Genomic DNA, 26,394 nt, shown 5'->3' with positions numbered 1-26,394 from the left:
TCTGAACAGCCACCACAATATCCCCACACCAAAACCCATCGTTGTTGCTCGAACTTTATGTTTTCTGTCGAAACAATCACCAAGAACCATCATGAAACCCAATTGTAACTAATACTGTTAACGTTTCCTTTCACCTCCATCACCATCTTTGAAACCACCACTGTATTTTCACACGTACGATTCCTGTTCCAATGACCGGTATATTTAGATTCGGATGTTTGCACAGCCGTGAAACCCCATTGAAGAAGTTATTAATACAACCATGAGAGGATTAGACAGAAAAGATGTTTGATAAAAAAAATTTTAATTAAATAAAACATTGTCGGTTATGATAATGAGAAGGATAATTGGAATGATGAGCTGTAAAAGTTGTGGTTGCTGTTCCTGTGCTATCAGACGAGCCCTACCACCCCATTTTTACATCGTGCAACTTGATTTAAACATTGATGATGGGCTTAATTGCTTTAGGATATTGGACTGCCATTTTTTTTTACTTGGCTGAGAATTATGATGATTGGGCCGAGACCCAACTTAAACTTTCTGTTGGACTATCTTATTTAAATTTGGGCCGTAACCTATTGATTTAAAAGGAATTGGATACAAGTTATTTGAGGAAAGAATACACAGAAGGATGGTTAAGATTATTGACAGGGAACGGGAGGTGTCGGGTTCGAGCGAGGGTGTTTATTTTTTTTTTGAGCTTGTTTTTAAAGGTAACATACTTTTATTATTTTTTGTTATTGTTATTATTACTAATATGTATTAATTATCAATTATCATTATAATTATCATAATCATAGTTATAATTAAAAACATTGTTATTACTATTATTATTATTGTAATTATTATGTTAACAGAAATACTATATAATTATTAAAACTATTAATCTAACTAGTAATAGCAGCAGAAGTAGCATTTTTATAATTAAAATTATTATCAATATTATCATCATTATTATTAGTATTATTATATTATTATTATTAGTATTATCATTAAGTTAACAAACAAAAGATATTTATAAAATAAATAAAAAAAATATATATATATATATATACATACATATTTAATACAAAAACTATATAAATATGGTTATTTACTTTATATATATATAAAATGATACATACATGCTACTAACAAAGATTAAATCACTAAAAATCATAAATACATATATATTCGTTCGAATACAACTGTGTATATTAATAAATATACAAATGATATAGGTTCTAGAATCCGAGGCCAACCCTGCATTGTTCAGTTGTTCAAAATAGTCATATGTATTTTTACTACAAAATACATTAGGTGAGTTTCATTTGCTCCCTTTTTAAATGCTTTTGTAATATATATTTTTGGGACTGAGAATACATGTGCTGCTTTTATAAATGCTTTACGAAATAGACACAAGTAATTGAAACTATATTCTATGGTTGGATTGTTGAATCGAATATCATCCTTTTTAGTCTGGTAATCTAATAATTAGGGAACAGACACCCTAATTGACGCGAATCCTAAAGATAGATCTATCGGGCCCAACAAGCCCTATCCAAAGTACCGGATGCTTTAGTGCTTCGAAATTTATATCATTTCCGAAGGAGGGTCCTGGAATGATGGGGATATTCTTATATGCATATTGTGAATGTCCGTTACCAGGTGTTCAATCCATATGAATGATATTTTTGTATCTATGCATGGGACGTATATTTATGAGAAATGAAAATCTTGTGGTCTATTAAAATGATGGAAATGATTATTTATGTTAAACTAATGAACTCACCAACCTTTTGGTTGACACTTTAAGGCATGTTTATTCTCAGGTATGAAAGAAATCTTTCGCTGTGCATTTGCTCATTTTAGAAGTATTACTTGGAGTCATTCATGACAGATTTCAAAAGACGTTGCATTCGAGTCGTTGAGTTCATCAAGATTATTACTAACTCATTTATAGTTTGGATATAGTATGAAATGGTATGCATGTCGTCAACTTTCGATGTAAAGTAAATTTATCTTTTAAAACGAATGCAATGTTTGTAAAATGTATCATATAGAGGTCAAGTACCTCGCAATGTAATCAACTGTTGTAAATAGTTTATAATCGATATGGACTTCGTCCGGATAGATTAGGACGGGTCACTACACATATGCCCTGTAGATACCAAGGAATACCAACAACAACAAACGATGAAGTGTTGATTCATAACTTCATTGGAGAACCACTCAGCGGCGATTATGTAATCTCTAAAGTCTTAGAGATTATCTATTCTAACCCTAACCATAAATCAGATGAGTGAATCGAAATGATAGAAGGAAGAGTAGAAACCCTGACAAGAATGATGCGTGATTTATAATCTAGACTTGTTTTACCAACAGCATCAACAGTATCGTAGCATCACCATCACAGTCAGTGCCATCAGTGTCATCAGAATCAGCAGCACCTATAACATCACAAACTCCATCAGTTCAAGAATCACTGTGGACATCATTAGGAATCAATAACGCGTATATTGTATCAACGAGTTATGAATTATTAACTCACTCCCTCTGAAGAAATTATATGTATATTATATATATATATATATATATATATATATATATATATATATATATATATATATATATATATATATAAATTTTGAGATCAAAATAAATCTTTCCATACTAAGCTATTATGTGTGAATCTTAACTACTCGGTTAATTCATATTACTAATATGCAATGAGGTACGTCCTTCGTCCGCAACTTAACCATCGTTAGCTACAATTTCTGTCTCAATTCAATAAATTCCAACTCATAAAAAACCAAGTGTATTATTTAAATATATGTTTGATTTTACACTTTCATCATCGATGTACTCGAAACTTTCCAAATAACATCATTCGTACCTGGCGAAGTTCACAAGTATTTTACAAAAACCAGCATCATGTATCAATAGATAACGAAGTATTGATTCATAATATTAATGAAGAAATACTTATGTAATTTCTAAAGTTTTAGGGATTACTCAATTCTAGTTTCAACCATAAATCATATGATTTTAATTTAATATTAACTCATTAAATCTATGTTACATCTAAAGAAAATATACACATATATATTTTCGTAAAGACTGTAATAAAATTCTTTTGTACAAAATATTAATTGTGAAATTTTTTTTAACGGGTAGGTAATACCCGAGAGATATATAAATTCACAATTAATATGGTCGATCTTCGAATCTGATTCAGCAATCATCAACTATACACACTATTTTCTCAACAATACACATTCTTTTATAATAATCAAAACAACCATACTTATTCAAATTCAATTACATATGCTGATCTTGAAATCGCAGAATTCAATTCGAAATATAACCAGTATCATCACTCTTAGATTCCTATATCTTTCCAAGTTATACTTTGACTTCAAAACTGTGCTAGAACATCATATGTATATTAACGATTACAATCTATGTTCAAACCCTCCGAAATTCCTGAAGACACTTCAAACAATGAACAACTGAGATGATGATCCAACCACATGTTACCCACAGTTATATACCTGAAAAACTTATAAAACCACAGTCATAGTTTAACATGTATCCGTGTCAGACCCTTTGGCATTTATTAGCTAAAATGACCTTTTCAATTCCTTTTCAAAGTAGTCAGTTTTGTCACAGCTCCAGCAAGTCAACTTTGACTTTTCAGTCGAAACAGCCTTATTATGACCTTGAAATATACGTTGCCCTTTCGCCATCATTACCGGGGAACCATTTATGTTTCATCACATTAGCAATAAACTTACCAACAACTTCACTGATTTTTGATTTTTTGAAAAATCATTATAATTATCAAAACCCCATCATTTACCTATCTGCATATTGTAACGAGAATTGCCATACGAATCATTGGGAATTAGCAATCAGTATTTTAAAATCTCGCAGCATGTCGACGCCAACAGTTATACATATAACGTCTATCTCCTGGACTTACATACTGTGAATGTGAAGTTTCTGAAAAACACCCTAAACTGCGAACTAGTTCTCGAAATTTTGGAAAATGCCGATGAAGCAGCAAGAACTGTAAATGACCTTAACAGTAAAAAGTTTGATGATAAAGAATAGTGGGTTGGCAAAGCTCAGAAAAAGAGAAGGTTTGGAACTCGAAAATGGATTGAGCAAAGTATGAAGGAGGCTGTAGACAAATCACAAGGACGAAATCTACCTTCAAAGAATCTAAATGATTCAGTGTCTGCTAAAATCCTTAACAAATACCTTGCTCCTTGCTCTAAAACCCTTGTGGACAATATTCTTCATCATCCTCTTATCTTAAATATTCTAAGATATCATCGTATCTTCCATTATAAATATCCTCCATATTTCTGAAGATATTTTCATAACCATTCTTATCTGAAATCATTTATCCCCTCGCTTTATCTGTATCACATCATAAAGGAAACTATTTTAGTTTCTAAATTCTGAAACCTTCGAGTATAAAGTATGAATGTTTTGAAGTAGTGTTGGGAATTGAAGCATGAGTTAGTATAATATAATGACACTTCATCAACGTGATTATATTACAGTAAGTCATGCTGAGTTTCTAAATGGAACGTGATGATTCACAGATCATAACATCATCATGTGCCATGTTACACGACTCTTGTATCTATTTAACCTCTAAAATATCAAGAAAATATTTCTTGATGATACGGTCTTTTTCAGGGTAATCTAGTAATTTAACAAATCAAGACCATGCCATTACCATTTCCTTCTTAGAACATTAACAATGTTCATTCCAAAATTTATATCTGCGAATTCTGGACCATTACAAGCGATGCTTAATCGCAAGAAGAAGAAACGAAAGGACAAAGCTCCAAAATATAAATTGGAGTATAAATCGCAGCAAATATGAGGGAATATTAACTGTAGATGACAATGATTATAGAAGATAGAAGCATGGACTTTGAAGTATAAGGGAATATATAAAACCCAACAACAACCCAGAAATTACAAACCATATATATCAATGCATATAGCAATATAAAGACACGGGAGAACTAAAAACACTATAAAACCAAGAGTATAGTAGAAGTAAATAGATTCTTCGGCAGATGAAAAAGAAGAATGACAGATATGAAAGTTAGGAGTATATCAAGAATCAGAACTGGATGGAGCATATTAGAAAATGCTATAAAGTATGAATTGAGGGAGAAAGAATAAAAGGTGTGAGTTGTGGAAATAAGGAAACGAAGGGGGTGGATATATAGTAAAATATCCGACAGAGCAATCAAAATAGAATATCGCATTTAATCAAAGCGGATCCTAACTTCCTTAACTACCGAAGAACCAAATCTTATTACGAAGATTTTCTCTAAATTCCTTGAATTCCGGAAATCAACCGTGACTATGTCATTGGTTAAAAAGAACGTGCATTTACTCATTTAATTCTTTTGTGGTAACTTCACTCGTACTCTTCACAAAAATCAAATTGCTTTATCTATATTACTTGATGATAATAAAACTCTAATTTCCAACTCATATACATCATGAAAACATACTTATTATCAGCCATGACCATCCCATTCAAATTTCGGGACGAAATTTCTTTAACGGGTAGGTACTGTGACAACCCAGAAATTTCCAACCAAATTTAAACTTTATCTTTATATTATTCCGACACGATAAGCAAAGTTGGTTAAGTTAAATCTCAAGAATTTTAAACTGTGTTCATATATTCATTATAACCTCGACCAAATTCTGACGATTCACGAACCGTTATATATAAATAAATATGTATATATATATATATATATGTATATATATATTATAACTTGAGAATATTAATAAAGTATTAAACGTATAATACTTACACGAATGTATTTGTTTCAATATGTTTATCGATGGAATTAGAAGATAATATCAAATGATTGATCTATCAGATACATTGTGATATGATTACGGGTCTATGTTATGAGGTCCAATGTGATTTAAGAAATCTATTCTTTTTGACGACATTCAGAAAATGGTAAAGTGATTTTTAAGTAAGAACGTGGAATGTAAAAAACTTAGATGTTGGATATCGACAAGTTAAGTAACTCGACATTTTTCATTAAGATGATTTCATACGTTTATTTAACCTCTGAACTTTATCCCATGCTTCACCAACAAACTGTAATTTAAAAGTTGAAACCTATTATGAATATATATGATTCTACTTTTCTAAAACGATTCATGATATAACGATTTCCATTATTTTAACCTTTAAACAAAATGATTCTTAAATATATTTAGTTTTGGAAAACAAAATTATCATATTTATTTGATTTAGTTTCAAACGTACAAAAACATTTTCAGTTTAAAAAGAACTTTATTATTAAAACGTATATAACTTTTATAAATATCTAGAACCACTTTTGACAACTCATTACTTAACCAGTATGATAAAGATAATGATATTTATATTTTATTTTATTAAATATATATAACGATTTAAATTAATATTATATATATTTATACGCGTATTATACGTACATAGTTTTATACTTTTACTATACTTAAACTTTACCTTTACTTTATTTTTACTTTACTTTAACTTTAATAATTAACTTTAATAATTCATACTTTAATAATTCACTTTAATAATTCATACTTTAATAATTCACTTTAATATTTAATAATTCATACTTTAATGATTCAAAAATCTATTATAAATAAAATTCAATAGGTTTCATTATTTCATAGAAACTTGAAAATATTTTTCTCTAAACTCTCTCAATCGATTTACATATATATATATTTACTCCGTATTATTTCAAGATATTATTAGTATACATAAAATATTACGATGGAGTGTTGTTCGAGTGATTTCGAAATTGTTTTTCGAGCGGGATAGAGCTAAGGAAATTATGGGTTATAGCTATGGAGGTTATGGGTATGGTTCAGGAGTATTGCTCGTGAGTCAAACTAGTGTTTATCATCTCCGTTGCGTCTACATACTTTTCCTACAATATTGAATCTCAATATTGATACGTGAGCACTCATAACTTAACTTTTATATATTATTAGTGTATCCCTGACTAGTGCTCGAGTATATAGGATTATGCATGCTTATACGTTCGTTATTGTCGTTAGATAGGTTATGTCGAATCTTGAATTAAATACATATGCTATTAAGATAAGGTATATGATATGCATTTTGTTGGAAAGCTAGCGAAAAATTGAGAACTATTCCTTTAGATATCGAATGGTTTCGGTGAACGGTTTAGAAGTTATAGTCAATTGAATTTTTGTATTATTATTAAAAATGATTATTATTATCATCGTTATAATCTAATTATTATTTTTATTTATTATTATTATTATTATTATTATTATTATTATTATTATTATTATTATTATTATTATTATTATTATTATTATTATTATTATTATCGTTGTCGTTATTAATAAAAGATATTATTGTTATTTTTTTTATTATTATTACTATCGTTATTATCGTTAAGGTTATAGTTAGTATTATTATTATTATTATTATTATCATTCAAATAGTTATTAGTATTATCATTAATATTATTATTATTAGTATTATTATAATTAAAACAAATATTAGTAACATCTAATTATTATGATTACTATTATTATTATTAATATGAACGCGATATAAAAGACTACTAAAAGCTATTAAATGAAGCGATTAGAAAATAATGAGTATGAGTATCATGATGAAATTAAGATATTGTAAGATATTGATTTAAAGGAAAAATATCGTTTTCATTGTTTTACTATTATTATTATTAAAAGTATTATTAATATTAAAACTATCATTTTTACTAAAATTATTATTTTTAATAAAAATATCATTATTAATATGAAACATCATTATTATTATTATTATCATTTTAGTACTATTATTAATAAAAATTATCAGTTTATCATTTTTAGAAAATATAATTATTGTTATTTTTATTAGTAGAATAATAATAATTATTACAAAATAATACAACTTTTACTTATTATTATTATTATCAATATTATTTTATCAAATAAATATGTGATACAAAGATATTTTAATACGTATAATATAATTACATTAATAATACCTATCATATTATTTTTATGATATTAAATGAACTTTATAAATTTTATTACTTAAGATATATAAAAGTATATTTTTATTATATAAATTTTAATATAAAATTTTATTTATTAATAAAAGAACTATATTATTTACTTTAATAAAATCTGTTAAAAAAATTTTAATATATAAAACGACTATATTTAAACTATATAATAATCATGTATAAATTTTGGAAGACATTTTGGTCAATATGACTTTTGTTGACTTTTGCATATTTAGTCTCGAGCATTAGGATTGTGATACACTACGACTTGACCTAAATTGTTAGACAGATATTGATTAAACATATAAATATATATAATTAATATAGGTTCGTGAATCCAAGGCCAACCTTGCACTTGTTCAATGACGTCATATGTATTTTTACTACAAAATACAGTATTGTGAGTTTCATTACTCCCTTTTTAAATGCTTTTACAATATATTTTTGGGACTGGGAATACATGCGCAACTTTTATAAATGTTTGACGAAATAGACACAAGTACTTAAAAACATTCTACGAATGAGTAATGAGTACACCAGATATCACCCCTTTTAGTCTGGTAATCTAAGAATTTGGGAACCGAGCCCCAAATTGACCCGAATCTTAAAGATAAATCTATGGGCACTAAAAAGCCCCAGTCAGAGAATTTAAACTGCTTTAGTACTTCAAAATAGGTATACAACTGCCAGCTTTAAAAGATATGATCTGTTTGTAAGGTGTACACAACCATCATATTTAAAAGAGTGGCCTGATTGTATGCTTTTTGCATGACCGTGCAAAATGCCGGTATGCGGGGGATATTCTAGATGAATTTTGTTAAGGTCGATTACCAGGTGTTTGGAGTCATTCATGGCATATTTTGAAAGACGTTGCATTCGACTCATTGAGTTCATCAAGATTATTATTAAGTCAATTATAGTTGAATGTATTATGAAATGGTATGCATGCCATCAACTTTAGATGTAAAGAAAGTTTGTCTTTTAAAAACGAATGCAATGTTTGTAAAATGTATCATATAGAGGTCAAATACCTCGCAATGAAATCAACTATTGTGAATCGTTTATAATGTATATGAACGGGTCCTTTCAGCCCAGACCGCAGCTTTTTGCTGCTAGTTTCGACCTAAAATAGGCTGCTCAGTTGCAGTTGTGAACCGCCACCAAAACACCCACTTTCCCGCTACTTTTCTGCTATTTTTTGCCACCCACAAAAGCCCAGAAGTCGCCATTGTTGCTGCTATTTTCTTGCTGCTCCTGCTGTGTTTTTGTGTGATCAAACAGGCCCAAAAACCCATCTGTTTTGCACCTTTGAAGCTGCTATTTATCTGTCTGATGTCCGATGTTCAAACGTCCACAAACCACCACCTTTTCTTGATCTTAAAACACACTTGAGGTATCCATAAATTCCTAAGTTCATAATACTTTTATTTTGCTTCTTTATTAATTGTAATCTTGTATATATGAACTTGAAGATGATAATGAATATGGTTATAAGTAATAATAAAAGTATGAAAAAGTATGGTTATGATGATGGTTAGATTAATTATGATAGTGAATATAAACATGAACATAAAACATTAAGAGCTACGAATATGTTAAAGATTATGATGTATGAATGTGTTTGTTAATAAGCATATGAATATGATTATGATCATGATTAATATTAATAAGTTATGAATATAGTTATAATATAATTGTGAATAATAAGATAATGATTTTGATGATAAAAGTACATGTATTATGATAAGAATTATAATTAATATGATTAAGAACACTTGATTGATCTAATAAACATGATTTGATGATAAAAGAGTTTGTTAATGAAATTAAAATATAATATAATGGGATAAATTTAAAAAAGATAAAGCTTACCTAGATTATTATAATTATTAATTATGGTTAAGAGGATAATGATAAGTTTGAAAATACATAGGTTACTAATTAGATAAGATGAAAGTTAAAGGCTTAGGACTTATCTAGGTTAGTTAAAACTAATGTTATAAAATAATAATTAAGGTGATAAGATTAAAAGGGTTTAATAAAAGTGATACTAATATAATGGTAATAATAATAAAACATATAAACTATTAATATACTATAACATTAAAAGTTAACTAAATATTAATGATATAATATCAATTAATAAATACTATAAAGTATAATAATACTTAAATAATACATAAATAATACATTAACGTGTCGTATTCCTATACGCACCTAAAACGTGAAAACTATAATCATACCGATAACGTATGGCTTATACGAATCTCACCGCTACTTACGGTCGACTAGATGATGTCGCAGAGTGCTTATAGGAATAAGGTTTTGGATTAAACGAAAGGTTGTAGGCTATGTCCAACTGAAAGTTCCTGACCCCCGCATCTGGTCATCTTTAGACTTCCTTGATAGCACCGATGTTTGGGTAAGTTGTACAATGTCTAAACTTAATTATAGTGGACACAACTTGATTGCAAACACAACAACTCATAAGACTCTTATGAACACTTACTCGTTGGATTGAACAAACTAATGACCAAGTTTATATCTCTAGGTTGAGATCCTGGTCGTTTACTTCCGTTCATTTCATTTCTTGTGGATTAACTTCGACTGCTATATAAGGTGAACTTCATAGCCCCACTTTTTACTATTTCTAAACTGTTTACAAACTATTGGGGTGAGACACATGCTTGCTTTTAAAACTGTTTTTACGCTTAGACACAAGTACTCAAAACTGTTTAACTGTGCTGCCATGCTATGTTTCATGCTAAATCCCTAACATGATATCGTTAATTGCTTAGTGTAACGCAAGCTTAGTTAATGTGAGTAGGCCTACTGAGAGCAACGTCTCTATCCAGGTGACTGTTGGTCAATGGATACATGTTAATGATTCAACGACACGAATGTGAAGTGTTTAGGGTAACTTATGTTTAGTCTTGATATCATAACTTCGGCACTTACTTTGGAACGATGTTGCTACATCAAACTTGATAACTAAATCTTGTGGTCTAAAAACGATTATAAACCTATGTTGTTCACTCAACCATTTTTCGTTGACACTTTAAGCATGTTTTGTCTCAGGTGAAGATTGCTAGAGGTTATTTGCTACTTGAACTTTGCTACTTTGGAGTCCGCATTTTATATTCATGTTATGGCATTAAAACAATTACATTTACATTTTTGGTTTTTCCTTTGTAATGACAATTTAATTCCGCTGCTTTAAATACATTGATTTTTAATAAAAATGTCTCATTTAGAGTCGTTCTCGCTTTACATTTGTGTCTGGTATTGGTTACTCACATATCACCCCCGGTCCCATTTAGGGGGTGTGACAAAGATGGGCAGAGCGAGGCTTGAACCCATGACCTAACCCCCAGCCCCAACACACAAGGTGAGGGGATGCCGTTGAATCAAAGTATCACAACACATAAAAACGAATAAGAGACATTAGTGTCACCAGGCCAGTACTGTGATATTCACCATAAGTATAACTCTCAAAATGTGTGTACTACAAATAAACAAAAACTAATACAAAATATATGATTTGTAGTCCACATGCTAGCACTCTTTCTTAAAAAATCAACGGAATTACTAGCTAGCAAATCACCATCTACTGTTTTACTTATTCTATAATTATAAATGCTCCATTTTGTGATGTTGCAGGCTTGGGTGAGATCTTTAAAGCAACAATTTTACAAGAAAGTAAACTTAATGTTACCAAAGGATGACTTTTCTTTTTGGTGGCTCAATGTTTTAAAAAGGTATGTTTTTGGAAATTAACAATTATTATTTAATTGTCATGTTGTTTATAGGTAACTATACTTTCATATTCATCCATCTGCTATTGCATATGATTGTCTCATTTCATCTTTTGATTAGTCTTATTATGGATGTTATTAAACAAGGTTTAAACTCCAATATTTTGTATCACTCTCAAAAGACATTATTATGGGATGTTACTAAGTAAATAATGTAAATATCCAGTTACTAAAAGTTTCTATCTATAACTAACTAACCCGACGCATAGCAAGGGCTCTCCACTAGTTACTATCATACCTGAAATAAAACAGCTTGTGTTGAAGTTTGCACTAGTACACCACTGCTCATGTTATTGCTGGAAGGCACACTCCAGGTACTTTTACCAACCAGCTTTAGATCTCTTTCAGCGAGCCAAGGCTACTCATTTTGACTGACCAATGTACCGATCATCAGGTTTTGTTTTTTTGTTGATATAGTTATTTGAAGATTATTGTTGTACAGTTGTTAAATGTTTGATGTGAAACTATTTTTGATTTTTGACAGCCTATTAAGGAAGATTCTTTTGAAAACATTCCCACTATCGCTTTTTGCCATGCTGATTCACCTATGAGGTATGTTGACATTGGTATCCCTGCAAACAAAAAAGGGAAACACAGCATCGGGTGCTAGTTTTGGCTACTTGCAAGGATGGTTTTACAGATGCGAGGTGTGATCAACCAAGGTCATAAGTGGGATATTATGGTATGCATCAAAACTACAAAGGGGAAACACAGCATCGGGTATTGGTGCTATTGGATTGTAGGACCAATGGTCATCCCAGATCACTGATGCTCAATGGTTCGGTGATGTTGTTCAACCACCAATTGTTGGTGCCCCCGTTACTGTAGGTGGCTGAATAACTGATGGTAAGAAATCAGATTTTGTTGTGTTACAATTTCATATCCGAAGCAGTGTCGATTCAGTATTTGAAATTTATTTATTTATTATTTTCTTTTTGCAGCCCCAGTGGCTGGTACTGATGGATGGGAAGGTGCGGCAACACCAGTACCTGAAGGTGAAGGTGCTGGAGCTACTTGGTTAAGACTTGTTAAGAAAAAGAACTTCAATTTACTTCATAAGAATTTTACTTTTTAATAAACACCTAGTCAATATGTGATGACCCGGAAATTTCTGACCAAATTTAAACTTTATCTTTAAATAATTTAATGTTTTCGACACGATAAGCAAAGTCTGTAATGTTGAGTCTCAAAGTTTTGGAACTATATTCATGTAATCAATTATTCTTTGACTGTTCTTGAAGATTCACTAACAATATATATATATATAACTTAATGTGCATATATATATATATATATATATATATATATATATATATATATATATATATATATATATATATATATATATATATATATATATATATATATATATATATATATATATATGATTTCAAGTTATTTAGTAAATGATATTAACATTCGATTATTGATTCGATTAATATTTAGATAAGTTAACTAAAACGTTTAAGATAAACCAGTAAAACACTAATTTGCTACAGTATTTTCAAATTTCTACAGTACCTGAAAAGCTACAGTATTTTTGAAAATCACTATTTGCTACAGTAATGGAAAATATAAAGCCCCGAAAACAACCCCGAAATTACAAACCGTGTATATCAATGCGTATAGCAATATAAAGACACGGGAGAATGAAAAACACTATAACCTCAAGGTAATAGTAGAAGAAAATAACCTCCTCTGGTGGCAGATGAAAAAGAAGAATGAAGGATACGATAGCCAAGAAAATATCAAGAATCAGAACTGGATTAAGCATTTTCAAAATCTATTAGGACGTATGAAATAAAGAAGAAGCTTATAGGAGTGGTGAAAATAAATGAAACGGAAGAGGTCAATTTATAGCGAAATATCAGACATAGCAATCGAGGCAGATTACGCATTTAATCAAAGAAAATCCTAATTTTCGCAAATTCCGAAGAATCAAATCTTATTTAGATTATGAAGATTTTCTATTCCTTAAATTCCGGAAATCAATAGTAACTACGTCAAAAGTTAAGACGAATCTCTATTCTTTCATTTCACTCTTTTACAATAACTTCTCTTATACGCTTCGAGAAATCGGATTGTTTTATCAATATAATTCAACAGTGATAAAATTCTATTTATCAACTCATATCCGTCATGAAAACATTTTTATTGTTAGCCATGACGACCTCACTTAAATTTCAAGACGAAATTTCTTTAACGGGTAGGTACTGTGATGACCCGAAAATTTCTGACCAAATTTAAACTTTATCTTTAAATGATTTAATATTTTCGACACGATAAGCAAAGTCTGTAATGTTGAATCTCAAAGTTTTGGAACTATATTCATGTAATCAATTATTCTTTGACTGTTCTCGAAGATTCACGAACAATATATATATATAACTTAATGTGCATATATATATATATATATATATATATATATATATATATATATATATATATATATATATATATATATATATATATATATATATATATATATATATATATATATATATATATATGATTTTAAGTTATTTAGTAAACGATATTAACATTCGATTATTGATTAGATTAATATTTCGATAAGTTAACTAAAACGTTTAAGATAAACTAGTAAAACACTAATTTGCTACAGTATTTTCGAATTCCTACAGTACCCGAAAAGCTACAGTATTTTCGAAAATCACTATTTGCTACAGTAAAAAAACTTTGCTACAGTAAAACACTATTTCAAAATGAAAATGTATATATATTAACAAATAGCGAGACGATGATTTATCGAAGTAAATGACCAAAACACTCAAGTGTATAAGTTACAATTCTAGTGATATAATTTAGGGATAATTTAAGGCTATATTTTGACAAAGGTACGTGTCTCAAAATGTAAATTACAAGTTTTCTCAGCGTACGAAGGGACGTTCGAAAAACTGGAACCGGGACATAAGTCGAGTGATGACGTACGACTTATCGGAGCAAAAATTACAAATCAACTATGCACGTGAATTTAATATAATATATAATTAATTATATAAATTATATATATTATATTAATAAATTAATATGTCGACGAAACTAGATTACAAATCATATGTGAGCTGGAAAAGGGGTCCATGCGATCGCATGGAGTCCCCTCACAACAGCCATGCGATCGCATGGCAGTCTGGTCCAGGCCACATCTATAAAAGCCCGATGTTTTCTGCTTCTGATTTCATTTCAATTACTCCGTATTATTTATTTAATTATTATTATTATTATTATTATTATTATTATTATTATTATTATTATTATTATTATTATTATTATTATTATTATTATTATTATTATTATTATTATTATTATTATTATTATTAATAAGATTAATATTATTATTAATCTTATTAATTATTAGTGTTATTAATTATTAATTAGTATTATACATAAAATACTACGACGAGGTTATGAGCGTGTCACTTTCAAAAATGGGTTTTTAGCGGGATAAAGTTAAGGAAATTATGGGTTATAACTATGAAAGTTATGGGTAATGTTCATGGATATTATTTCGCAAGTCAAACCTAGTGTTTATCATCTCTGTTACATCTACGTACTTTCCTACAATATTGAATCTCAATATTGATACGTAAGCACTCATATTTTATCTTTTATATATTAATTGTGTATCCATGTCTAGTGCTCGAGTATATATATTTATGCATGCATGTATGCTAAATTTTGTCGTTAAATAATTTATAATGAATCACAAATTAAATACATATATTACTGGTAAAAGGTATATGATATACATGTTTTTGGAAAGCTGGCGAAAAATCAATAACTTTTCATTTAGATATCGAATAATTTCGATGAACGGATTAAAAGATATGATCAACTGAATTATGATTAACGTTAATTGAAATTGCTTTTGAATCTACAATTAAGATTTAAACAACTTGTTTACGAGATTGATAAATTGGATTTTTGAATATTACCAACCGAGTAAATGAATCCTTATATAAGGTACGTCTCGTCAAAATTGACTTTTTAAAACGACTTAGGATAACTTTTGTATGTCGATATCGAGCATTAGGATTATGATACACTATGACCAGACCTAGCTTGATAGACATTTATTGACCAGCATATGTTCTCTAGGTTTGAGATCTACGGTTATTTGGTAATCCGAGTTTCGGTCACATTTTGGTGAACGACTTTATATGCTGCTAAGGTGAGTTTCATTTACTCCCTTTTTAAATGCTTTTGCAATATATATTTTTGGGCTGAGAATACATGCACTTTATTTTAAACAATGGACACAAGTACATACTAAATTCTATACTGAGTTTGAACCGAAAATCCCTTAGCTTTGGTAACTAGTAACTGCCGGTTATAAGAACTGGTGGGCGCGAGCAGTAGTATATGGATCCATAGGGCTTGATATCCCCGTCCGAGCTAGAGCGCTAGCCTTTTAACGGACGTATGCTATTTGAGAAGCGTACACGTTGGTTTGCGTGTACTATTAAGATGATTATACAAAGGGTACAAATTATATATACGTTAAGTTTAGTTACCAGGGTGCTCAATCTTGTAGAATATTTTGATAAACATTCTGGATGAAACAACTGAAATCTTGTGATCCACCTTTATACACAGATTATGCGAAACATTAAAACTATTAACTCACCAACCTTTGTGTTGACACTTGTTAGCATGTTTATTCTCAGGTTTCCTAGAAGTCTTCCGCTATTTGCTTATATGTTAGACAACCTATGTGCATGGAGTCATACATGGCATATTTTTCAAGGAAACGTTACATTCACCAAATCATCACCATGTATCTTATTTTGACTGCATTGTCAACGGAAGTACTATTGTAAACTATTATTTACAGTGATTGTCTATATGTAGAAATCATCAGATGTTGAAAACCTTTGATTTAAATATTCATTTATGGTGTGCCTTTTTAAAAGAATGCAATGTTTACAAAACGTATCATATAGAGGTCAAATACCTCGTAATGAAATCAATGAATGACGTATTGTCCATATGGATTTGGAGCGATCGTCACACAATATCTTTTTTTGAATGGCAGGGGCTGCAACAAAGATGGAAACGGCAAGTCGATTCTAGAGTGTGCAAACTTTATTTTCAACTTGGTGAGTAAGCTGATCAGGTATTTTTTTTTTTTTTGGATAGCTGTTAGGATCACCCTGTGGGGACTTATGTGACAACCCGGAAATTTCCAACCAAATTTAAACATTAATCTTTATATGTTTCCGACACCGGAAATTTCCAACCAAATTTAAACTTTAATCTTTATATGTTTCCGACACGATAAGCAATATTTGTTAAGTTAAATTTCAAGAATTTTAAACTATGTTCATACATTCATTCAACCTCGACCAAGTTCCAACGATTCACGAACCATTAAACGGATATGATTATATATGTATATGTATATGTATATATATATTATAACTTGAAACGTAAATAAAATATTAGATTAAATACTTTATATGATTGTATCTGTTTCAAAATGCTTATCAATGGAATTAGAAGATAAGATCAAATGATTGAATTATCAGATATATTGAATTATGATTACAAGTCTCTGTTGAAAGGCCCACGTTGATTTGAGAAATCTTTCCATTTTAACAATATTCGGAAAATGGTAAAGTGATTTATAAATAAGAACAAATTGTCAATCATTGAGAACTAGATAAAGGATAGTGGAAGATTGAATCTCATAAAGACTCGATTGATCTATTTAGTTTCAAACGTACAAAAATGTTTTTAGTTTAAAAAGAACTTTATTAACTAAAATGTATATAACTTTTATAAATATCTAGAACCACTTTTGACAACTCATTACTTAACTAGTATGATAAAGATAACGATATTTATATTTTATTTTATTAAATATATATAACAATTTAAATTAATATTATATATATTTATACGCGTATTATACGTACATAGTTTTATACTTTTACTATACTTAAACTTTGCATTTACTTTATTTTTACTTTACTTTAACTTTAATAATTCACTTTAATAATTCATACTTTAATAATTCACTTTAATAATTCATACTTTAATAATTTACTTTAATAATTCAAAAATCTATTATAAATAGAATTCAATATGTTTCATTATTTCATAGAAACTTGAAAATATTTTTCTCTAAACTCTCTCAATCGATTTACATATATATATTTACTCCGTATTATTTCAAGATATTATTAGTATACATAAAATATTACGACGGAGTGCTGTCCGAGTGATTTCGAAATTGTTTTTCGAGTAGGATAGGATTAAGGAAATTATGAGTTATAGCTATGGAGGTGATTGAGTATGGTTCATGGGTATGCTCATGAGGTCAATATAGTATTTATCATTTCCGTTGCATCTACGTACCTTTCCTGCAATATTGAATCTCAATATTGATACGTGAGTGCTCATAATTTAACTTTTACATACTAATAGTGTATCCCTGACTAGTGCTCGAGTATTTAGGATTATGCATGCTTGTACTTTTTGATATTGCCCTTACACAGGTTAGGTTAAATCTTGAATTAGTTACACTTACGATTGAGATAAGGTATAAGATATGCATGTCCTTGGAAAGCTAGCGAAAAATTAAGAACTTTTCCTTTAGATATCGAATGGTTTCGATGAACGGATTAGAAGTTATAATCAATTGAATTTTCGATATTTTTATTAAAAATGATTATTATTATCGTCGTTTTTATCGTCGTTCTAGTTTTATCTTATTATTATCATTATTATTATCTTTATCAATAAAAGGGATTTATCATTAAAAATTGTTATTTTTTTATTATTACTATCGTTATTATCGTTAAAGTTATAATTAGTATTATTATTATTATTATTATCCAATTATTATTATTATTATTATTATTATTATTATTATTATTATTATTATTATTATTATTATTATTATTATTATTATTATTATTATTATCATTATTAATATGTATATCATTATTTAAAAATGGTTATTGTTATTGTTATTATTATTATTACTATATTATCATTAAGATAATTATTAGTATTATCGTTAATAATGTTATAGTAACTATCATTATTAATATTAGTGTAATTAAAACAAATATTTGTAACACCTAATTATTTTGATTACTATTATTATCATTATTATGAACACGATATAAAAGACGATTAAAAGCTATTAAACGAAACGATTAGGAAATAATGAGTAAGAGTATCATGATGAAATTAAAATATTATAAGATATTGATTTAGATAAAATTATCGTTCTTATTATTTTTAACATTACTATTATTATTAAAAGTATCGTTAGTATTAAAACTATCATTTTAACAAAAATTATCATTTTAATATAAATGTCATTGTTACTATAAAATATCATTATTATTATTATTTTAAATAGAATTATTATTTTAAAGATAATATTAAAAATTATCGTAAATATTAAAGTTATCATAATTAGAATTATCGTTTTATCATAATGTCATCTTAGTAATTATAAATATTGATATTTTTTTAATAATTATTATTATTACAAAATAATACAACTTTTACTTACTATCATTATAGATATTATTTTATCAAATAAATATGTGATACAAACATATTTTACTACGTGTAATAACTTACTTTAATAATACTTATCATATTATCTTTATGATATTAAATGAACCCTATAAATTTTATTACTTGATATATATAAAAGTATATTTTATTATATAAATTTAATATAAAATTTTATTTATTAATAAATAAATTATATTATTTACTCTAATAAATCTTTTAAAAATATTTAAAAATATAAAATGACGATATTTAAACTATATATTAATCATGTATAGATTTTTGGAAATTATTTTGAGTCAAATTTACTTTTGTTGACTTTTGCATATTAGTCTCGAGCATTAGGATTGTGGTACACTATGACTTAACCTAATTTGTTAAACAAATATTGACCAACACATAAATATATATAATTAATTTAGGTTCGTGAATCCGAGGCCAACCTTGCACTTGTTCAATGACGTTATATGTATTTTTACTACGAAATACAGTATGGTGAGTTTCATTTGCCTTTTTACCCTTTATATTTTTGGGCTGAGAATACATGCGCAATTTTTATAAATGTTTGACGAAATAGACACAAGTAATTGAAACTACATTCTATGGTTGAATTATCAAAATCGAATATGCCCCTTTTTATTAAAGTCTGGTAATCTAAGAATTAGGGAACAGACACCCTAATTGACGCGAATCCTAAAGATAGATCTATTTGGCCTAACAAACCCCATCCAAAGTACCGGATGCTTTAGTACTTCGAAATTTATATCATGTCCGAAGGAGGATCCCGGAATGATAGGGGATATTCTTATATGTATCTAGTTAATGTTGGTTACCAGGTGTTCACCATATGAATGATTATTTTTGTCTCTATGCATGGGATGTATATTTATGAGAACTGGAAATGAAATTCTTGTGGTCGATTAAAATGATGGAAATAAATGATTATGATAAACTAATGAACTCACCAACCTTTTGGTTGACACTTTAAAGCATGTTTATTCTTAGGTGTTAAAGAAATCCGCTGTGCATTTGCTCATTTTAAAGATATTACTTGGAGTCTTTCATAGCATATTTTGAAGAACGTTGCATTCGAGTCATTGAGTTCATCAAAGATTATTATTAAATCAATTTATAGTTGGATACTGGATATTATGAAATGGTATACATGCCTGTCAATTTTCGTTGTAAAGAAAGTTTGTCTTTTAAAAACGAAAGCAATGTTTGTAAAATGTATCATATAGAGGTCAAATACCTCGCAATGTAATCAACTATTGTGAATCGTTTATAATGTATATGAACGGGTCCTTTCAGTTGGTATCAGAGCGGTGGTCTTAGCGAACCAGGTCTGCATTAGTGTGTCTAACTGATAAGTCGATATGATGCATTAGTGAGCCTGGACTTCGACCGTGTCTGCATGTCAAAAGTTTTGCTTATCATTTTGTGTCGAAAATTAACTACTTATCATCCTCAGGAAATTACATGCTTATCATTTTTAGTCTAAGACACGTCTTGCTGCATTGATTGCATGAATAGTGTATAGACAAAAATTCATATCTTAGCATATCTGCTAAATCATATCATATCGTATCTGTTACTTTAAACTTTGCCTGACATATCCCGCAAAGTCCTCCGTAATCTACGAAATCTTTTGATCTATATATATATATATATATATTCCATGTAATTAGAATACCATCCGTTAGCCAAAATCATTTCATATCGGAAAAAAAAAATCCTTTATCCAATCGTACGAAATGGAATTCGTCATCAGTTCAAGTCACTCAGATTCTGAAATGGAATCCCATTCCCGAAAGCAGTGTGACCGAAATAGATCAACCAATCAGTCATCACCTATTCTGGATGAATTGGGGATGGGTTCGTAGCCTCCTCAATCATTGGAGACAAGAAGAAGGTGATCCCTTCCATCCACCACATTGCCCTCTTGACGAAGAACCTGAAGCACTTACCGGCGAACCTGTCCGAAACACCATTTTCTCGCTCATTTCCAGAGTATCTCGTCACGATTATATATTACATCAAATTTTAGATTTTATTTATCCGTTCGTCCGAACCGATAATCACCCCGGTGTAATAGAAGAAGTCAACGAGCTTCGCGCTCGGGTAGTGGCTTTGGAGAATATGGTGCAGAGATTACAAACACCAGCAGCAGCATCAGCAGCATAACCAGTACCACCATCATCAATGCCAATAGTACCATTACCACCTCCAACCACAACCGCGTCGTAAACCTCAACTTCACAATCTGTCCCACGAACATCAACGTCATACGCACCATAGATACCAAGGAGTACCAACAACAATAACTGACGAAGTATTAATTCATAACTTCATTGGAGAAACATTCCGCGGTGATTATGTAATCTCTTAAGTCTTAGAGATTATCTAATCTAGCCCTAACCATAAATCAGTTAAGCGAACCAAAATGATAGAAGGAAGAGTAGAAACCCTGACAAAAATGGTGTGTGATTAACAAGCTAAACTTGCTTTACCAACAGCATCAACAGTACCATCAGCGTTACCAGCATCGTCAGTACAGTCAACATCCGAATCAACAACACTGATAACATCACAAACTCCGTCAGTTCAAGAATCACGGTGGACATCATTACGAATCAATAACGTGTATATTGTATCAACGAGTTATGAAGAATTAACTCATTCCCTCTGAAGAAATTATATGTATATATATATATATATATATATATATATATATATATATATATTATCTTTCCGTGCTAAGCTATTGTGTGTGAATCTTAACTACTCGGTTAATTCATATTACAAATATGCAATAATGTACGTCCTTCGGCCGCAACTTAACCAGCGTTAACTACAATCTGAAATATCCCGTTCTTATTGATTAAAAACGTTCCATAAGAATTAACTTATTCCCTCTGAAGAAATTATATATATATATATATATATATATATATATATATATATATATATATATTATCTTTCCGTGCTAAGCTATTGTGTGTGAATCTTAACTACTCGGTTAATTCATATTACAAATATGCAATAATGTACGTCCTTCGGCCGCAACTTAACCAGCGTTAACTACAATCTGAAATATCCCGTTCTTATTGATTAAAAACGTTCCATATTAATTGATTTCGTTGCGAGGTTTTGACCTCTATATGAGACGTTTTTCAAAGACTGCATTCATTTTAAAACAAACCATAACCTTTATTTCATTAATAAAGGTTTAAAAAACTTTACGTAGATTATCAAATAATGATAATCTAAAATATCCTGTTTACACACGACCATTACATAATGGTTTACAATACAAATATGTTACAACAAAATAAGTTTCTTAAATGCAGTTTTTACACAATATCATACAAGCATGGACTCCAAATCTCGTCCTTATTTAAGTATGCAACAGTGGAAGCTCTTAGTATTCACCTGAAAATAAACATGCTTTAAACGTCAACAAAAATGTTAGTGAGTTATAGGTTTAACCTATATATATCAAATCGTAACAATAGACCACAAGATTTCATATTTCAATACACATCCCATACATAGAGATAAAAATCATTCATATAGTGAACACCTGGTAACCGACATTAACAAGATGCATATATAAGAATATCCCCATCATTCCGGGACACCCTTCGGATATGATATAAATTTCGAAGTACTAAAGCATCCGGTACTTTAGATGGGGTTTGTTAGGCCCAATAGATCTATCTTTAGGATTCGCGTCAATTAGGGTGTCTGTTCCCTAATTCTTAGATTACCAGACTTAATAAAAAGGGGCATATTCGATTTTGATAATTCAACCATAGAATGTAGTTTCACGTACTTGTGTCTATTTTGTAAATCATTTATAAAACCTGCATGTATTCTCATCCCAAAAATATTAGATTTTAAAAGTGGGACTATAACTCACTTTCACAGATTTTTACTTCGTCGGGAAGTAAGACTTGGCCACTGGTTGATTCATGAACCTATAACAATATATACATATATATCAAATTATGTTCAAAATATATTTACAACACTTTTAATATATTTTGATGTTTTAAGTTTATTAAGTCAGCTGTCCTCATTAGTAACCTACAACTAGTTGTCCACAGTTAGATGTACAGAAATAAATCGATAAATATTATCTTGAATCAATCCACGACCCAGTGTATACGTATCTCAGTATTGATCACAACTCAAACTATATATATTTTGGAATCAACCTCAACCCTGTATAGCTAACTCCAACATTCACATATAGAGTGTCTATGGTTGTTCCGAAATATATATAGATGTGTCGACATGATAGGTCGAAACATTGTATACGTGTCTATGGTATCTCAAGATTACATAATATACAATACAAGTTGATTAAGTTATGGTTGGAATAGATTTGTTACCAATTTTCACGTAGTTAAAATGAGAAAAATTATCCAATCTTGTTTTACCCATAACTTCTTCATTTTAAATCCGTTTTGAGTGAATCAAATTGCTATGGTTTCATATTGAATTCTATTTTATGAATCTAACCAGAAAAAGTATAGGTTTATAGTCGGAAAAATAAGTTACAAGTCGTTTTTGTAAAGGTAGTCATTTCAGTCGAAAGAACGACGTCTAGATGACCATTTTAGAAAACATACTTCCACTTTGAGTTTAACCATAATTTTTGGATATAGTTTCATGTTCATAATAAAAATCATTTTTCCAGGATAACAACTTTTAAATCAAAGTTTATCATAGTTTTTAATTAACTAACCCAAAACAGCCCGCGGTGTTACTACGACGGCGTAAATCCGGTTTTACGGTGTTTTTCGTGTTTCCAGGTTTTAAATCATTAAGTTAGCATATCATATAGATATAGAACATGTGTTTAGTTGATTTTAAAAGTCAAGTTAGAAGGATTAACTTTTGTTTGCGAACAAGTTTAGAATTAACTAAACTATGTTCTAGTGATTACAAGTTTAAACCTTCGAATAAGATAGCTTTATATGTATGAATCGAATGATGTTATAAACATCATTACTACCTTAAGTTCCTTGGATAAACCTACTGGAAAAGATAAAAATGGATCTAGCTTCAATGGATCCTTGGATGGCTCGAAGTTCTTGAAGCAGAATCATGACACGAAAATAAGTTCAAGTAAGATCATCACTTGAAATAAGATTGTTATAGTTATAGAAATTGAACCAAAGTTTGAATATGATTATTACCTTGTATTAGAATGATAACCTACTGTAAGAAACAAAGATTTTTTGAGGTTGGATGATCACCTTACAAGATTGGAAGTGAGCTAGCAAACTTGAAAGTATTCTTGATTTTATGAAACTAGAACTTTTGGAATTTATGAAGAACACTTAGAACTTGAAGATAGAACTTGAGAGAGATCAATTAGATGAACAAAATTGAAGAATGAAAGTGTTTGTAGGTGTTTTTGGTCGTTGGTGTATGGATTAGATATAAAGGATATGTAATTTTGTTTTCATGTAAATAAGTCATGAATGATTACTCATATTTTTGTAATTTTATGAGATATTTCATGCTAGTTGCTAAATGATGGTTCCCACATGTGTTAGGTGACTCACATGTGCTGCTAAGAGCTGATTATTGGAGTGTATATACCAATAGTACATACATCTAAAAGCTGTGTATTGTACGAGTACGAATACGGGTGCATACGAGTAGAATTGTTGATGAAACTGAACGAGGATGTAATTGTAAGCATTTTTGTTAAGTAGAAGTATTTTGATAAGTGTATTGAAGTCTTTCAAAAGTGTATAAATACATATTAAAACACTACATGTATATACATTTTAACTGAGTCGTTAAGTCATCGTTAGTCGTTACATGTAAGTGTTGTTTTGAAACCTTTAGGTTAACGATCTTGTTAAATGTTGTTAACCCAATGTTTATAATATCAAATGAGATTTTAAATTATTATATTATCATGATATTATCATGTATGAATATCTCTTAATATGATATATATACATTAAATGTCTTTACAACGATAATCGTTACATATATGTCTCGTTTAAAAATCATTAAGTTAGTAGTCTTGTTTTTACATATGTAGTTCATTGTTAATATACTTAATGATATATTTACTTATCATAGTATCATGTTAACTATATATATATCCATATATATGTCATCATATAGTTTTTACAAGTTTTAACGTTCGTGAATCACCGGTCAACTTGGGTGGTCAATTGTCTATATGAAACATATTTCAATTAATCAAGTCTTAACAAGTTTGATTGCTTAACATGTTGGAAACATTTAATCATGTAAATATCAATCTCAATTAATATATATAAACATGGAAAAGTTCGGGTCACTACAGTACCTACCCGTTAAATAAATTTCGTCCCGAAATTTTAAGGTGTTGACGAATCTTCTGGAAATAGATGCGGGTATTTCTTCTTCATCTGATCTTCACGCTCCCAGGTGAACTCGGGTCCTCTACGAGCATTCCATCGAACCTTAACAATTGGTATCTGGTTTTTCTTAAGTCTTTTAACCTCACGATCCATTATTTCGACGGGTTCTTCGATGAATTGAAGTTTTTCGTTGATTTGGATTTCATCTAACGGAATAGTGAGATCTTCTTTAGCAAAACATTTCTTCAAATTCGAGACGTGGAAAGTGTTATGTACAGCCGCGAGTTGTTGAGGTAACTCTAGTCGGTAAGCTACTGGTCTGACACGATCAATAATCTTGAATGATCCAATATACCTTGGATTTAATTTCCCTCGTTTACCAAATCGAACAACGCCTTTCCAAGGTGCAACTTTAAGCATGACCATCTCTCCAATTTCAAATTCTATATCTTTTCTTTTAATGTCAGCGTAGCTCTTTTGTCGACTTTGGGCGTTGTTGAATTTGGATGATCTTCTCGGTAGTTTCTTGTATAATTTCCGGACCCGTAATCTGTATAT

The 26,394-nt window shown here is 29.5% G+C and overlaps 1 pseudogene; it reads left to right on the top strand.

Annotated features, from left to right (window-relative positions):
• The window catches only part of LOC139859975 (small ribosomal subunit protein uS2-like), a 109,431-nt pseudogene that overhangs the window by 16,169 nt on the left and 66,868 nt on the right, over nt 1-26,394 (top strand).

Source organism: Rutidosis leptorrhynchoides, chromosome 7, assembly GCF_046630445.1.
Source record: "Rutidosis leptorrhynchoides isolate AG116_Rl617_1_P2 chromosome 7, CSIRO_AGI_Rlap_v1, whole genome shotgun sequence".
Classification (NCBI taxonomy): Eukaryota; Viridiplantae; Streptophyta; class Magnoliopsida; order Asterales; family Asteraceae; genus Rutidosis; species Rutidosis leptorrhynchoides.
The sequence above is the reverse complement of the archived record's forward strand: the minus strand, read 5'-3'. Positions and strand labels throughout refer to the sequence as shown.